This window comes from Sorex fumeus, unplaced genomic scaffold (assembly GCF_029834395.1).
Source record: "Sorex fumeus unplaced genomic scaffold, SorFum_2.1 ptg000109l, whole genome shotgun sequence".
Classification (NCBI taxonomy): domain Eukaryota; kingdom Metazoa; phylum Chordata; class Mammalia; order Eulipotyphla; family Soricidae; genus Sorex; species Sorex fumeus.
The window spans coordinates 3,976,782-3,992,584 of record NW_026606166.1 but is presented as its reverse complement, the minus strand read 5'-3'; the positions used below and the strand labels follow the sequence as shown (position 1 = coordinate 3,992,584).

Genomic DNA, 15,803 nt, shown 5'->3' with positions numbered 1-15,803 from the left:
AAGTTCCTGTGACCATCCCTGTAATTCGGCTATTCTTGTTGCTGTATTGTTTCACAGAGCAAAGATACAGAGTTATCTAATTGTCTGTGGTTGAACTCCAGGACTGTTTCAGGTCTTCTAAGCTATGGCAACAGTGCTCTATGAAACTGCATCCACGTGTGTTTTGATAATCAATCACACATTAGCATTAAAATGGGGTTCACATCTGAGTGTAAAACTGTATGATCATGTGTAATGAGTAACTTCAAGTTTAGTGGGGAAAAAAAGTACTTACCAAATTGGTTATATTCTCACTGGTTACAAAAAAATAAGTGATAGGTACAACACCAATGTTTTAAGTCTCTTATGTATTATTCTTTAGAGCAGGGGTTATACTTTGGGTTTAATAACGTAGTCTGCAGTGAACTGAGACTGAAGATCTTTTATAAGTGTGACTGCTTTTTGAAAAATCTGTGAAGAGACCATTTAAGTGGTTTTATGGTTTTCTAGTGTCTACTGTCTGAGCAAGAATTAAGAAAAAAAAAAGTCTGTGTTCTTACCAGGTATGTGAATTTCTTTCCCCCCACACTGTAGCTTGCCTTTTCCTTCTTAAAGGTATCTTTTGTTTACTTTTATTTTAGGGGCTACACCTGGCTGTGCTCAGGGCTGACTCTTAACTTTGCACTCAGAGATCACTTCTGGTGATGCTCAGGGGACTCTCTGTGGTGCTGGGTAACGACCTGTGTTGAATGGGGCAAGGCAAGTGCCTTAACCCCTAAGCAAACTCTCTGGCCCTTATGGTACCTTTTAATAAACAGAATTTAAAAGTTTTTATTTATTAAAGCCAATCTGCTAATACCTTATATAGTCCACTGAAGAATCTTTGCCTACCAAGGGTCATAAAGATACTGTCCTCTGGAAGTTTTGCTTTGCTTTTCATCTGTAATGGTCTTCGTACATGGTCTAAGATCAAGATTATGCCTTTGTTCCCTTAACATGAACAGTTCACTGACCTAGCAAAATTTACTGGAAAGAACATAGGAAGGCACCATCTGTTATCTGTTTTCTCTGCACTGTCATGTTAACTTTGATAGAAATAAGGTAACTGGTTGCAATAGTTGACTTGACTTAGTTTTATTGATCTTGTCTTGTGCCAATATGATGACTGTAGCTTTATCTAAAACTTGCTATCTTTCAGTATATATCTCCAGTTTTGTTATTTCTCAAGATTATTTTGGCTATTCTTTTGTGGTGCTGGATATAGAACCCAGAGTCTCATTCACACAAATAACACATCCTACCTCTAAGTTACATCTCTAGATTTGGCCTTCTGCATTTCTATAACTTAAGAATCACACTGCCAATTTCCAAGAACCAAGGAAGAAATCTTCTGGGATTTTGCTTAAGAGTATATTAAACCTCTATGAAAAGAACACCGAGTCTTATCCTTTTAACACGGAGTCTTTCTATGAACTGGATATTCTATTTAATCTTTAATTTCTCCCAGAAAAATCTTAAAAATTCTAGAGGCCTTCTGGTCATTTGGGTATCATCAATAATTTGTTTGCTGGCAGTATATGCCTAAAATTTATTTTTATATATCAACAGTGTATCTTGCAGCCTTGCAAAACTCAGTTTTATTGTTTATTTGGAACCTCTTTAAGTAGGGCCTTGGGGTAGCTACCAATGATAGTTCCCAAAAGTTTACTGCAATTTTTTTTTCTTTTTGGGTCAGACCCAGTGATGCTCACGGGTTACTCCAGACTCTGCACCCAGGAATTACTCCTGGCAGTGCTTGGGGGACCATATAGAATGCCAGGGATTGAACATCAGGTCAGCCACGTGCAAGGCAAATGCCCTACCTGCAGTACTATCACTCCGGCCCCCCAAAAGTTTATTGTTTTTATGGCTTATCAGGTGTTGATACTAAAGTTATATAAGTAACATACGATGAGGGGAGTGTTTTCATTCTCTCAGAGTTTTAGTAATTATTGTTATTTCTTCTAAAAACTCTTGCAAACTTTTAGAAATTTAATTGTTATATTTTGGCTGGAGAGACAGCACAGCAGGTAGGGTGTTTGCCTTGCATGCAGCCAACCTGGGTTCGATTCCTCTGTCCTGCTCGGAGCCCGGCAAGCTACTGAGCGTATCCCGCCTGCACAGCAAAGCCTGGCAAACTCCCTGTAGCGTATTCGATATGCCAAAAACAGTAACAAGTCTCACAGAGGAGATGCTACTGGTGCCTGCTCGAGCAAATCGATGAACAACAGGAGGATAGTGCTACAGTGCTATAATACTTTGGCTTATTTGATCATACCTGACAATGCTCAGGGATTACTCCTGGCTCTGCACTTAGGAAGTACTCCTGGCGGGGCTTGGGGGACCATAAGGGATGACGGGGATCGAATCTGAGTTGGCCACATGCAAGGCAAATGCCCTACCTTTTGAACTATCGTTCCGACCCCAGTTTTAGAAATTTCAGATCTTGTAGATCTTGATAATTTCTTTATAAAGCAATCTGGATCTGGAGTTTTCTTCATGGATGTTACAAATCACATATTTAACTCCATTAATTGTAGGATACTGTTGGTTTGCCCTTCCTCACTGGCCACTGGGAGCTTGTGTTTGTTGATTACCCCTCAACCTGTGAATTACCTTTGTCTTCTGATCAGACTCTGACTTGTAAATATAAATATTGTCTTTCTCTTCTCCTTACTCTCCTTCGCATGGTTAACTATTTCAAAGCAATTGCTTTTTGTATGGATACAGGAAGACAGTTAAAAAGACAAAACTGTGGCTTGGGAGTTGATTGACTCCAGATAATATTACCTTCTGGAGATCTGTTCTCTCGACTTAAGCCTCAGCTGCCCTTACTTTCTAGATCTCCAAAAGCAGGGTCCCGACAATGGACTGGATGGACCCAGGGAAAGCGGTGAGCAATGAGCTACCCTGGCATCGAAATGGGCCTGGCCAAAGTGCCCTAATGCTTAATTGTAAGTTAAGAGCTTGGTCATGGACAAATTCTGTCATGATCCAAAAGTAATAACTAGATTTGGACCTTGCTGGGGTTAGAAATGATTGATCTGGCCTGAGCACTGCAGTCTGAGTCTGTAGCGAGATGCCCCCAGGAGTCACCCTACAAGCCTAAAAGTATCTTTTACTGTGTCCATACGCAATGGTAAATATTAGGAAGTAGAACTAAAGATTCTAATTAAGTTGCAGGTCTAAGGAGAGGAGAAACACATCTTAAGGCTGCAGGTGGTTGGGAAGTCTGGAAAAATGGTTTTGATTGTGCTTCCTATGGGGAGGCGTGGTTGGGTGGGTGTGTGGTGAGAGAAAAGAAAAAGAGTGGCTGCGGGGAGAAAGGAGGATTGAAAGAGACAGGGGGATTGAAGGAGAGACACCAGACAGAGATAGAGGAGACAGATACAGCGGGAAGAAAGAATTGTGCGGTTAGAGAGAGATAGACACGCAAAGAGATGAGAGGGATGGAGAGAGTTGGGAGAGACGAGAAACTGAATAAACAGCAACTAATCAGCAACCAGCTTGGCCCTGGTTCTTCCTTCGTCTGTCCAAGGCAACAGCCGTCCCGGGTGGAGAAGCGGCTTGAGAGCACCGAACGCGGGCTGCAAGAGAAAGTCGCCTGGAGAGCTCTTGAACATCTGTTAACATGAAATCCCCACACGTGTGGGGCTTTATTACACAGCCCAAGTGTGGGGATTTACACAATTAATAAATAGGGAACTATTCGTATTTAAATTTGTTTCTTGTTTTAATAAGTTTCTGTTTTTCTAGGAATTCTTCTAGTTCATCTAAAGTCTCAAATATACATTTACCAAACCTCCCTCCAGCAAATTAAAAAAAAATTCAAAAAAGAAAACCACCTTAACAATTTTTAGCTAATGTTGTAGTCTTCTATCCCTATATGACAAAACCGTATTTTTAAATTTACATTTGCTGTATTACTATACATACACACAGTATTATAAGCTCTTAAGTTCACCAGTGTAAATGTGCTGGACTGTCCATTCTAAAAATAAAACCAAAAAGCCAAACAGAAATTCCCTATTTATTAAGAACCAGAAAAGCAGACCAAGTGTACCAAGTAAGCCCAGTAAGCTGAGTTTACTGCTGACATTTTCCTGGCATCAGAAGCACGGAACTGGAAATAATCTTAGCAATTAGTCTATTTTATTTCAAAAAAAAAAAAAGCAAGAAAGAAATTTAAGACCCAGAGTGGTTTAATAATTTGCCAAAAGTCACACCACTAATAACAGTTGAAAAATGTCACAAGGTAATATTTCCCATCTCAATTTACTTCCTTTATTGATCGGCCAGTGAAACTAAGATAAATACATTGAGGCAAAGTTCTGTATCTTTCCATTTAATACTGTAACATTTTGCCCTAAAATATATAAAAGAAATACTGAATTGTGGAATTTTTCTTTGAAAATGCCAATTAAATTTAGCACTTTTCAAACAAGACATATATAGTTTCATTGCATATACGAAAACCACCCCCAAAGAATTTTATTATACTTTAAATATTTTATGAGTTTTATATTACAAAAACACTAAGTGATTATTCTGTAGATAAATTTATGCCAATACAAATATATCAATGTATATAAAGACCACATATAGAAAAAAATGTTAAGAAAAACTCTTAACTGACAATTCTATACAGTCATTAATTTGGACAGTATAAAATTACCACAGGGTAAAACACTATTAAGATAAAGATAGCTTAATCACTGTGTAAATGGAATTTATTGATGCACCATAAAATGAGCTTATTGACAAAACAGTTTAAGGCATTATTTGAAGCTATACAACAATTTGTTTTGAAAAAATTATGCTAAGTACCATTTCTAAAAGTTTAATTAGACTATTAAAAAGTTGCTGCATGTTAATATTTGGAATATTTTTACCACTAACAACAATATATATTATTTCTGATGACTTTCTTTTCAAGAAAGCGATTAAAGATTACAAATATAACTGAGAATATTTTTTGAGACTTCAACCAATGAAGCAATATATTAACGTAATTTTAAACTGTCTAAATTCTCATGTAAAGTGGTTCAAGTTTAAATATAATAATGTATAATACATTTTGTGTGACATTATGTGACTAGTTATAATATATAAATGTGTGCATATGCTGTCAGACATCTCAAAAAAAGTACAAGCTTATTTGTTCCTTTGATGATCAAACAAAAACATCTCACAAAAACTCCAAAATTTCTTTTTCTCATGTGATACTGGTGAATACAAAATTAAACTTCAGCACTAATAGAACTTACTCTATTTTATTTTGTCTTAAATGCTTGTCACAGGTATAATTTATGAGTAAATTTTTATAAAGCAATTCCATTTGGGGCAACAATAAATTATCTAATGATCAACTACATCTACGCAAACTATCAGTTATCTAATTGTATTTCCATCTTCTGGTAACAGGTACAGAAAATGAGCTCATGTGTAGAAAAGTTAAAATAACTAAGAGATGATGCGATTAGTTCAATCAAAAATTTACTGAACGTCCTGACCAAACGTGATGACCTCTTGGTACCTGTTTTGTAAACCATAATGCACAAAATGAGAGAGAGAGGGAAAGAAGAAAAGAGGCAGGCTGGTGGTGGGGTGAGGTGCTGGAGGACTGTGGGAGGGAAAGTGAGGACACTGGTGGTGGGAAATCTACACTGGAGGGATGGGTGTTGGATCACTGTATGACTGAACTGTTTTGTAATGGTGTATATCAAGGATATTCAATTAAAAATATATAAACCAAAACCAAATACATACAGAAAAGGTTTCTATTCACCACATTGATAATAACAAGCAAAAATCAAGAAAAATAAAAGGACCTCACAAACACAGAGAAGATATGTCAACAACATGAGCAATTGGAAAAGAAAAACTGAAATCAGAGATACCACTCCCCATACGTTATAACAGCTGGAGAGAAAAACACCCAATAACTATGTACCAATGAGAATGCATGGTGGGAGGAATGAGGAATTGTCTAGTCATTTAAGGAAAATTTGTCAGGTTTTAATAAAATAAATGTACATTTAGGATATGGTCCATATTCCACTTCTATTTACCCAAGTGAAACAAAGCAAAGACACAAAAACTATCTTTATGTCAGTATATGTCAAACTTTCATTCACAATTGCCTCAAACTGCAAACAATCCAGTAGCCCTTCAACAGGCCAGTGAACAACAAACTGAGGCAATATAATGGACAATTACTTGGCCAAAAGGAAGTTTCAAGACGCTACATATTACAGAATACGATTTATATGAAGCCATGAAAAAGGCTAACTAAAAGCATGTAACACACATCGGTGGTTGCCAGAGTTTGGAGGTAAAAAGAGAATTCTGCACAAGGGAATTCTGGGGAGTAGGGGTGTGTGTGTGCGCGCGCGCGTGTGTGTGTGTGACAGAACTGTTGTTGGTAGATAATGTAACTTGATGAATTTCATGAAAACCACACAACTGTAAAGTACAAAGGAGGAATTCTCTGGATATAAGAAAGAAAAAGCCAAGGAACTCAACTTAAACACCCCAAAGCAGAGTGTCAGGGAGACGGAGGATGGAATGCAAACCGTGACCAAAGACTCCAACTGTGCTGCAGATGAATGTCAGATGCATGGTGTGAAAATGTTATTTTCCCATTCAGCAGAATGTATTTTTGTTTCAGTGATGTTTTTTTGGCTGTGCAGAAGCTTATTCCTTTGATCTAATCCCATTTGTTTATTTTGCTTTTGTATTCCTTGCCAATGGAGTAAGACTCCCAAAGACCCCACTAAGCCAAAGCTACAGAAAGGTCTCCCTACGTTTATCTTCTGTGTATTTTATGGACTGGGGTCTAACATCTCAGTTTTTAATCCATTTTAACTTCTAAAATGTAGAGTAGAATAATTACTCTAAATATATTATAAACTTGTTGTTACTGTGTTTGGCATATCGAATACGTCATGGGTAGTTTGCCAGATTTTGCCATGCAGACGAGATACTCTCAGTAGCTTGCCGGGCTCTCCGAGAGGGGCGGAGGAATTGAACCCAGCTCGGCCAGGCTGGCTGTGCACAAGGCAAACTCCCTAACTCCCTACCGATGTGCTATTATAAAATAACAAAATATTAATACTTATTAGTAAAAGGTCCCGCACAGCAAAACCTGGCAAGCTACCCATGATGTATTCAATATGCCAAACACAGTAACAACAAGTCTCAAAATGGAGACGTTACTGGGTCCGCTCAAGCAAATTGATGAACAACAGGAGGATAGTGCTACAGTAAAGGTAAAGGTAAGGTAAAGGTAAAGGCCCTCCCGTTGATCATCAATTTGCTCGAGCGGGCCCAGTAACATCTCCATTGGAGACTTTGTTGTTACTGTGTCTGGCATATCGAATACATCACGGGGAGAGTAGCTGGTTCAATTTCATTCTTTTGCATTTTATTCAAGCTTTGCCAATACCTTTTGTTGAAGAGACTTTCCTTTTTTAACCATTTTCTGTTCTTGACCCCTTTCTCATAAGTTATATATGTAAACCCATATATATGAGGGTTTATTTCTGAGCTTTTAATCCTAGATTCAAACTTTAATTTAATTTTCTACCTTATATTTTTTAAACACTCGAATTTTAGGAACCACAAATATGCATGAGAAATTCAACATACACTTCAAAAGGAATGATAGTTCCAACTTAGACCAGTATACAGTTATATCAGAACGTTTTCATTTAAAATTTTATTTACTCTAAACTACTTATGTGACTAGAACAGGTATTAAACAATCATTACACTCCAACTAGTTCTACTTAAATTTTCTAGAAAAAGAAAATATAATTAAGTACTTCGTGTTAAAGTTTTTTGAGCCCAACTTTTGAAAATCTAAGCACAATAAAGACATGCTGAGAATTGGCATTTAACTGCTGACAACATTAAGTCTAATCTTTAAAATCAACTACTTAGAAAAGGAAATCTCCCTTTAAGGCAGAGTACTGATCATTGGGAGTAGGAACATGCTCAAATTCATGCATGCTCGAATCTCCACTTTTTCTCCTACATGACATTTACAACTAAAATTGTTTATCACTTCACAGGTTCTAATTATAGAGCACACAGTAAGACATCTTGATTCAGTTTGCCTAGGCAAATGGTCAGTGAATTTTTCTTAAAGGGCCAGATTTTAGACTTGCAGGGCATGAAAACACTGTTGGAACTAATGCATTTTATTACTGTAGTACTAAGGCTGGAGCAATAGCACAGCGGTAGGGCATTTGCCTTGCAAGCAGCCAATGTGGCCGACCCGAGTTCGATTCCTCCGCCCCTCTCGGAGAGCCCGGCAAGCTACCGAGAGTATCTCGCCAGCACGGCAGAGCCTGGCAAGCTCCCCGTGACGTATTCCATATGCCAAACACAGTAACAACAAAGTCTCCAATGGAGACGTTACTGGGCCCGCTCGAGCAAATCGATGATCAATGGGAGGGCCTTTACTTTACTTTACTAAGGCTGCCATTTGGCTGCGTTTCAATAAAACTTTATTCACGAACTGGATGACCAGTTTGTGGGCCACATTTACTAAGTCCTGCTTTAGGCCAACAGTTTGATTACCAACAAACAATGCTTTTAATAAGCAAATCACGTCACCAGAAAGGCTAGATGCTGTTACCTGGGACAGGGACATGAAAATACTATCATGAAATAATTTTCTAACCTCAATATCTCAGGTAGACTAAAAAATATGTTAGTAAAGCATCCATTAAAATGAAAATTAAGGAGATACACAGGAAAAGTCTGACTGTATTTTATTAAACAATCTTACCTTAAGCAAATGAAGGAATCTAAACTCTAGCACATGTCTGATTTCAAATTCAAAATGTCTGACCAAAACTTCGGTTTCTTGTCAAACTCCTAGGAAACAAAATAAAACATCTTTTATTATTTACGTGTTTATTTATTATGGACTTTTCTGTTTGTTTGTTTTTAATTTTTATTAGTGAAACACCATGAGGTACAGTTGTAGACTTACAAATTTTTGTGCTTGGGTTTCAGTTATACAATGATCAAATACCCATCCCTCCACCAGTGCCCATTTTCCACCACCACGGGTCCCAGTATCCCTCCCACCCCCCATCCCTCCCATCCCACCCTGCCTCTGTGGCAGGGCATTCTCTTTTGTTCTCTCTCTCCTTTTGGGTGATGAAACAACTTTTAAGTCAGGTTCCCAGTTTTTGATCAAACATAATAATTACATCCCAACCTATCTTTGAGTAACCTGGCCACCAGACCACATGCAGTACATGAAACAGTATTTTAAAGACCCCAAAAGTAAACACTAATGAGTAGGTTGGGTAACAAAATCTGAAGTACCACACTAAAAAAGCATTTTGTTTTCACCAGGAATAAATTATTAATACACAAAGCAAATTACATGAATCTTACATATTATACTGAGTAAATGAATGGAACCATCTCAAATAGTTACTACTGTCAGATTCTACCTAAAGACAAAAACAAAAACAAAAAAGAGCAAAACTAAAATGGTAGAGTGGTGGTCGCCAGAGTTTACAGGTACTGGAGGAACGTTACAGCTACAAAAGTATAGCAGAATAGAATTTTATGAAATAACTGAACTGTCTAAATACACGAAGATCACTACCTAATATCTACATATATTAATATTCATCAATGCACATAATGTTACTAAATACACTTTTTAAAAATCCTGATATTTAAAAAAACTTATGTCACTAAAGTTTATCCAAGAACATTTACCTAAGATTTTATAGTATGTGAAAATCATTTTGCTTATTTGAGTACTTCAAGTTGGAGCAAATCTCGGAGCCACAGATACAGGTATAGTGGGTAAGGTCTTGCACGCAGTGGATCTGGAGTTCAATCACTGACACAACATGCTGGACTCCTAAACCCCACTAGGAGTAAACAACAAGCCAGGGGTAAGCTGAGCACCACCATGTGTGGCACCAAAACCAAAATAAATAAATAAAATAGAGTAAATGGTAACTTTTCAACTCAGTCCTGACAAGCAAAATCACTGTGGAATTAGCAACCTTGTTTCAGTTCCTCTGGCAGTTCATTACTTGCAAAAACCGTCTCACCTCTAATCATCACAATCCCATCTCATTGAATCCTGACATCAGCATAATGACATGGAAAAGAACTTTCATTTTTTTTCCCCAAAGAAAAATGATTAAAACAGAATTCTAAGGGGGGAAAGATGCAATTTATTCTGCTTCAACTGCAGAGAACATTCTGAAAAGTAAAAATGCAACATACTCATTTGTCTCTACCTTAATTAACGGGAAAACCACCCTACTTGAACAAGCAGAATGAGTTTAGTTAAGCAAAGATATAAATCAGAAAATGTTTCACAATTATCTTGTGTAAGACTTTGTTGATATTTGGCAAACTTCTAGTAATAGTACAGTAATACTAAAAGTGTCTATTAAGCTATACATATACATGACACAAAACAGTCAAATACATATACAGAAGTATACATTTTAGTAATTAAATTATATTAATTTTATAGTTAAAATTTTAAGTACAAAGAAAGGTACTACTTCTCTTTAACGTCTTTTTCAAATCTTTTCAATTCCCAAGTATTTTCAGATTTTATTTTTTAATCATTTAGCCAATCATGGGCTGGAGCGATAGCACAGCGGTAGGGCGTTTGCCTTACAAGCGGCCAACATGGCTGACCCAAGTTTGATTCCTCCACCCCTCTAGGAGAGCCCGGCAAGCTACCGAGAGTATCTCGCCTGCACGGCAGAGCCTGGCAAGCTACCCGTGACGTATTCGATATGCCAAACACAGTAACAAGTCTCATATGATGGAGACGTTACTGGGTCTGCTCGAGCAAATCGATGAACAACGGGAGGACCGTGACCCGTGACCCATTTAGCCAATCATATGTAATTAAGTGAAATTAAACTGGCGCCTGTGTTTGGTTTTTCCCTAAAGAAGAGCTAAAGGGCTTTCATCTTTTGGAGGAAATGAATGTACAACCACCGTGGGGGTCTTTTTGTTTTTTAAAGTGATAAAAATTCCTTTCTGGCGACCGAGCAAGAGTATAGTGAGGAAGATACTCAGCAGGTGCAATCCCTCGCACCACAGAGGGTCCCCGGAGCCCACCAGGGGTGACCCCTGAGCACATCAGGGGCAGCCCAACCGCAAACCCAGAAACCTCCGTTCTGGAGACAGCATTGCATTAAGTGCCTGCTGATGGAGTGCAGTAGGAGAGGCAGGAACCACATGTGCCTCCCCTGAATCCTCATCCAGGGGCTGAGGCGTGCGTGCCATGAGTCCCAAAACATGCAAGGTCATGAGCTCCTTCAACTGAATGAAAAATGCTTTTGTGTTGTTTTTATAAATGCCAGCAAAAACAACTTTGTCTTTAAATGAATTAAGTGGTTTTAAGATCGTGTCCCCTTTAGTAAAAATAGGTATGAAAAGATTTTTGTATCAGAGTATGTTAAGATAAAAAAAAAAACACTGTCCTCCTGTTGTTCAGCGATTTGCTCGAGTGGGCCCAGTAACGTTTCCATTGTGAGACTTCCTGTTACTGTGTTTGTCATATTGAATACTCTCAGTAGCTTGCCAGGCTCTTTGAGAGGGGAGGAGGAATTGAACCCGGCTTGGCCGGGCTGGCTGCGTGCAAGGCAAATGCCCTACCGCTGTGCTATCACTCCAGCCCATATGTTAAGATAAAATTTTGAAAATTACATTATATATTATATATATATAGCACTGTAGCACTGTCCTCCTGTTGTTCATCGATTTGCTTGAGCAGGCACCAGAAACGCCTCCATTGTGAGACTTGTTACTGTTTTTGGCATATTAACTATGCCACGGGGAGCTTTCTGCCGTGTGGGCGGGATACTCTCGGTAGTTTGCCAGGCTCTCCGAGAGGGATGGGGGAATTGAACCAGGGTCGGTCACGTGCAAAGCAAATGTCCTACCTGCTGTGATATCGCTCCAGCCCATTATATATATAATATGCCATTCAATATATGTGTGTGTGTGTGTGTGTGTGTGTGTGTGTATATATATATATATATACATATACATATGAGCCTGGCAAGCTACCGAGAGTATCCCGTCCACACAGCAGAGCCTGGTAAGCTACCCATGCTGTATCTGACATGCAAAAATCAGTAACAATAATAGGTCTCATTCTCCTGACCACGAAAGAGCCTCCAATACAGCAGTGTTGGGAAAGATGAGTAAGGAGAAGCTGCTAAAATCTCAGGGCTGGGACAAATGGAGACATTACTGGCACCCGCTCGAGTAAATAGATGAACAACGGGATGATAGTGATACAGTGATACTTATTTCTAAGGAATTATCATTGTACTACTAAATTTATCAACAATTTCACACTGTATAATTTATTTAAAAAACTCAGATTTTTTTTCTTTTTTATTATTTTTTATTGAATCACCATGAGATACAGTTACAAAGCTTTCATGTTTGAGATTCAGCCATACAATGATCAAACACCCATCCCTCCACCAGTGCAAATTTTCCACCACCAATTTCCCCATTATTCGCCCCTCCCCCCAATCCCAATCCTCAGCCTGCCTCTATGGCAGACAATTTCCCCAATTCTCTCTCTCTACTCTTGGGTATTATAAAAAACTCAGATTTTTAAAAAGACAATTTACACTGCAAACTGAAAACAAGAACCTCTATAAGGAGTAGTTCTGCCTGAAAAAACATTTTTTTGCCCTAATATTATATTCTATTCAATATAAAACTATTTGCTTCAATAATTTAGAGGTAGGCAGGACGTAGTGGCGAAGGGAAACTGGGGACATTGGTGGAGGGAAGTTGATATTGCTGAAGGGACTACTAGCGTTGGAACATTGTATGCCTGAAACTCAATCAAGAAATTCAATCACTCTGTGATTCTGTGATTCATGGTGATTCAATAAAAAAAAAATAAAATGTAATATATCTGGAACTGTATAGTCCCTGTAATAGTTCATTAAGGCAAGTTGAATTTTGCCATTCATTAAAACTGTACCTACTACAACTCTGCATGCTTACTGTTCCATGTCGTCTTCTCAATTTACTAAGCAAAATTCCCTTTAATAATCCAAATTTAAAAAACTAATAATTCAAATTTAATTTCTAAAGACATGAAACACTTGTCAAAAGCTCTTAGTAAGATGGGACCAGAGAGCTAGTACAGAAAGTTAGGCACCTGCCTTGCACTTGGCCAACCTGAGATTCAATCCCTAGCATCCCATATAGTCCCCCCCGAATCCTGCCAGGAGTTAATGGAAGTGTAATGCACAGGGTCAGGAGTAAGCTCCGAGTACCACCTGGTGCGGTACAAAAACAAAACAAAAAAAGAAATAAAAGAAAGTTTTTGGCAAGGCAAGTCAGTAAATTTCATCTGCCTCTCTTAAATCACTTAATCACTTAACTTCCTGTTAGTCATCGATTTGCTCGAGTGGGCGCCAGTAACGTCTCCATTTGTCCCTGTCGCGTGCTAGTGTAGCCCAATGGCATCTGTTCGCTCCGGGAACATGAAGAGCCTCAAAACTGATCGTTCATGATCTTCACGAAGAAGTCTGACCATCTGGTAGGTGGGCGGCCACGCGGTCTTTTGACATCCCGTGGAATCCAGTCGGTAACAGCTCTAGTCCAGCAGTCGTCTTTAAATCTCATTACGTGACCAGCCCATCTGATTTTTGACACCTTGGCAAATGAGACAGCGTCCCTGATCCTTGATCGTCGATGGATGTCAGAACTCCGGATTCTCTCTCTCATTTGAGTGAAACGTGATATTCCAAGCATAGCTCTTTCTATTCTTCTTTGGGTGACCTGAATAGCGTTCTCATCTTGTTTGTGTAGGGCCCAGGTCTCTGAGGCATATGTTAATGCAGGAAGAACAGTGGAATCAAGGAGATGTGCCCAGAGCCAGAGGTTCTTCGTCCTCTTAGCTATTTCTTTGACGTTCTTGAAGGCGTTCCAAGCCGCTCTCTTCCTCCTGCGCAGCTCGGGTGCCAGGTCATTTGTCATGTTGACTTCTCGACCTAGGTACACATAGCTGTTGCATTCGGAGATGGTCGTTCCGTTGAGAGTGAATGGGGCATCAGGAATGAGGCTGTTTCTCATAAACATTGTGCCTCTCTACAGAGAGGTAAATAAGCATCTACCTCTCATATTTTAAATGCCCATAATGAGAGGGTATTTTCCCCTTTCCAATTAAAAGAATCAAGAGGATTTTATTTTTATTGCTGTAGCGTTTAGTTATATGTCTGGCTTTATTTTTAAGAAAAATTCATTTACTTTTTTACTACATCCAAAAGTGACAGAAATGATTAGTGATATAAACACGTGTGTGTGCACACACACACACACACAAACACACACACACGAAGTTCTGTGTAGCAGAATAAGAGCAGCTGAAGAAAGATCAAGGAGATCCAAGAGGAGATACAAAAAAAACTAGAAAGCAACAAAAGATTTTTAAAAACAAGTTCAAAAGAAAATGAACAGCACATTAGAGAACCATGGGATGAGGCAAAGAGCGGAAAGAGCAGGAAGAGCAATTCTGAAGAAAAGCAACAGGCTGAATAAATCATAGCTAAGAATTTCCCAGAGTTGAGGAGTGCAGGTACCTAGATCCAAGAGGTCAGGGGTCCTAGTGAAAATAAAATAGGCCCAAATAGAAAAATTTCAAGACATCTTGTCATTCTGAGATAATAAGAGCCAAAGACAGAAAGAATACTGAAAGCAGCACTGTCACTGTCACTATCCTCCTGTTGTTCATCGATCTGCTTGAGCAGACCCAGTAACATCTCCATTGTGACTTGTTACTGTGTTTGGCATATCAAATATGTCATGGGTAGCTTGCCAGGCTTTGCCATGCGGGCGAGATACTCTCGGTAGCTTGCTGGGCTCTCTGAAAGGGGAGGAGGAATTGAACCCAGGTCATTTGGGTTGGCCGCGTTCAAGGCAAACACCCTACATCTGTGCTATCTCAGTAAGATAAAAAAAAAAAAAAGAAAAGATAAGAAAAAGAAATTAGATAAAAAGGAAGCCCATAAGATGTACAGTAGATCAAATTTGGACTCTACAAGCTAGAAGAGAATGGTGGGACATAGTAGTTAAAAAAAAAGAAACAGGAAAAAAATCTTAATAAAACAAACATCTCACCAAGAATACTCTATTCAGCTAGATTATCATTCAGACTTAAAGGAATGATACAGAGCTTTAAGGACAGGCAGTAATTCAAGAAATTGATAGCCTTGAACGAGTTCTGCAAGAATTAAAAATGCTTCTTTAAATGGCAAGAAAAGGGGGGTGGGGGTTTATTGGGGTTCTTCATGGTGAAAAATAAGTATTGGTAAAGGGAAATGTGTTTGATATTTGCATGACCGAGACCTAAACCTGAAAGCTTTGTAACTTTTCCCACAGTGATTCAATAAATAAATAAATTAAAAATAAATAAATAAATGGCAAGAAAACTTTCTTAGCACTTTGCCACTGAGTATGACACTCATGGCGCTTAGGATTGCCCTCTACAATGTTAAGAAAGGTCTATTTATCCTTAGCTTACTAAATGATTTCATGCTTTCTCAATAATGAATTGTTTCACTTATACTAAATGTGTTCTATGTGTATTCAGGTGAGCCACTTAAGCATTGTATAACAAAGACATTTTCCCCCCTTTAAGTATAAAACACAATTTTATACTCTTATAGGTCTGGTCATATTTTTCCTTAAAAGGTAAAGGCCCTCCCGTTGATCGTCGATTTGCTCGAGCGGGCCCA

The 15,803-nt window shown here is 38.5% G+C and overlaps 1 protein-coding gene across 2 annotated transcripts in view; it reads right to left on the bottom strand.

Annotated features, from left to right (window-relative positions):
- GLCE (glucuronic acid epimerase) overlaps positions 1-15,803 on the bottom strand; it is a 79,679-nt gene that overhangs the window by 44,550 nt on the left and 19,326 nt on the right. For both annotated transcript variants that reach the window (XM_056134854.1, XM_056134853.1), the window contains one exon: positions 8,816-8,904. The gene's annotated coding sequence lies outside the window, so the exon portion shown is untranslated. The remainder of the gene's footprint in view (positions 1-8,815; positions 8,905-15,803) is intronic.